Raw genomic sequence first — 2,282 nt, 5'->3', positions numbered from 1 at the left:
TGTTCCAAGCAGACTGAGAACTTCGTTATTGCTCTAGGATGGGGAGATGGGGTGCTTTCCTATCTGGGTGCCTTTGTTCATACTAGCTTCCCTTCTCAGACATTCCCTTTCTTATCCCTTTCTGCAATGGGAATTGTTCTCATTTTTTTTAGTCTGCTAAAGTCCATTCATTTATCTCCCTGTCCCTGATTCCCACAGCCCACCTGACAGCTCTTAATCACCATGTAGGTACTATGATGAATTCACCATCAACATTCAGGTCTGGCTGTGCTTTGGCTAATAATACATTTGGCACTTACCACAAATGGCCTAACAGTGATAGGGTGCATTTTTCTTGCTTTCCCATCTAGATTAAAACCTTAAAAGCAAGGACAGAGTCTTACCCATATGTGGATCCTCATTGCTTACCAGTCTGTATTCCCATATTCTCTTGTTCAAATCATCAGTAAGATATTGATGATATCATTTAATAGTGATTTATATGTCTGTCTTTGCAGGCAAGCTATGAATTTCTTGATTTAAAATACTGTCTTTGTTTCTCTAGTGGCCAGCTCAATACCTGGCATATGGTAGACACTCAATAAGTGTTTGGTGGAAGAATGAATGTAGACAGGGTGTGCACTGAAGATGGCAGCTGCTGTGAGAAGGTTGTTTCGAGCATCCGTTGCCCAACATGTGAGTGCCATTCCTTGGGGCATTTCCGCCACTGCAGCCCTCAGGCCCGATGCATCTGGAAGAATGAGCTTGACAAACATATTGTGCTCTGGTTCCCATCAAGCAAAATTCTTCAGCACCAGTTCCTCATACCATGCACCTGCTGTCACCCAGCATGCGTCCTATTTTAAGGGTACAGCCGTTGTCAATGGAGAGCTCAAAGACCTAAGCCTTGATGACTTGGAGGAAATATTTGGTGCTTTTCTTCTATCCTTTGGATTTCACCTTTGTGTGTCCTACAGACATTGTTGCTTTTAGTGACAAAGCTAAGGAATTTCACAATGTGAACTGAGAAGTTGTTGCAGTCTCAGTGGATTCCCACTTTAGCCATGTTGCCTGGATAAATACACCAGGAAAAATGATGGTTTGGGCCACATGAACATCACACTCTTGTCAGATTTAACTAAGCAAATTTTCTGAGACTACGGTGTGCTGTTAGAAGGTCCTGGTCTTACACTAAGAGGTCTCTTCTTAATTGACCCCAGTGGAGTCATCAAGCACTTAAGTGTCAATAATCTCCGAGTGGGCCGAAGCGTGAAAGAAACCCTCTGCTTGGTGAAGGCACTCCAGTATGTAGAAACCTATGTAGAAGTCTGCCCAGCAAACTGGACACTGAATTCTCCTGCAATCAAGCCAAATCCAGCTGCTTCCAGAGTATTTTTAGAAGGTAAATCAGTAGATCACCCATGTGTATCTGCACCTTTTCATCCCAAAGAAGAACCAGAGTTGAAATCTGCTTTTATCATTTTAGAGATGGTTATTTGTAGAAGGCAAGGAACCAATTATGCTTGTATTCATAAATACTACTCTAAATGTTTTGTTTTGTAATACTGGCTAAGACCTTTTAAACGTGGTTAGCTGCTAGTATAAGGAATGCTTTATTGGTAACATCTTGGTGGCTAGCTAGCTAGTTTCTATAGAACATAATTTGCCTCTATGGAAGGCGATTCTTAGATCATGTCTTCAATGGAAACACTCTTCTGTCTTAGCCTTACTTGAATCTTACTTATAACAAAGCAGAGCAACAAGCAATCACGTATGTTGAAAATTCAACACTGAAATTTCCGTCTTGAATGTCTTTGGGTTAAACTGAACATTCTCTTAAGCTAACAAAGATCACAATTTTCAGTTATTATCAGGTATCCAACTCCTGCAATGAATGTTTATGTGATTGAAGCAAATGTAAATCATATTATTTTAAAAAGCGGCAGAACAACTTAACTGATCATGCATCATACCTCATCCCTGAAATTTATAGTTTACATAGTCATTTTGCTTATTTAATTCATTAGCTAACTTTGTGTACTTATAGTTCTAGATATTGATTAGTGTAATTGATTATAAAGGATATTTATTGAATCCAGGGATTGCATGTTGAAATCATAATTATTTTCTTTGCTGAAGTGTGCAATGTAAAATATATAATACAAATAAACATATTTTAAAATAAAAAATAACAATGCAGTCAGATTCAACTTTGCCTGGGAGAGCTGACTCTGTAAGAAATTGATAAATTGAACTGCTTTATGATCAGTCTAAAACATAGGTGATTGCCTCTGAAAATGGGA

At 38.8% G+C, this 2,282-nt stretch overlaps 1 pseudogene across 1 annotated transcript; it reads left to right on the top strand.

Moving 5' to 3' along the window:
* Positions 1-618: 618 nt before the first annotated feature.
* On the top strand, positions 619-1,735 carry LOC108300682 (annotated as a pseudogene). Its single transcript, XR_001823547.2, has one exon. The product of XR_001823547.2 is annotated as a thioredoxin-dependent peroxide reductase, mitochondrial-like (transcript).
* The last annotated feature ends 547 nt before the right edge of the window (positions 1,736-2,282 follow it).

This window comes from Cebus imitator, unplaced genomic scaffold (assembly GCF_001604975.1).
Source record: "Cebus imitator isolate Cc_AM_T3 unplaced genomic scaffold, Cebus_imitator-1.0 Scaffold28, whole genome shotgun sequence".
Lineage (NCBI taxonomy): Eukaryota > Metazoa > Chordata > Mammalia > Primates > Cebidae > Cebus > Cebus imitator.
Note: the sequence above shows the minus strand (reverse complement) of the source record. Positions and strands in the feature narration are given on the sequence as shown.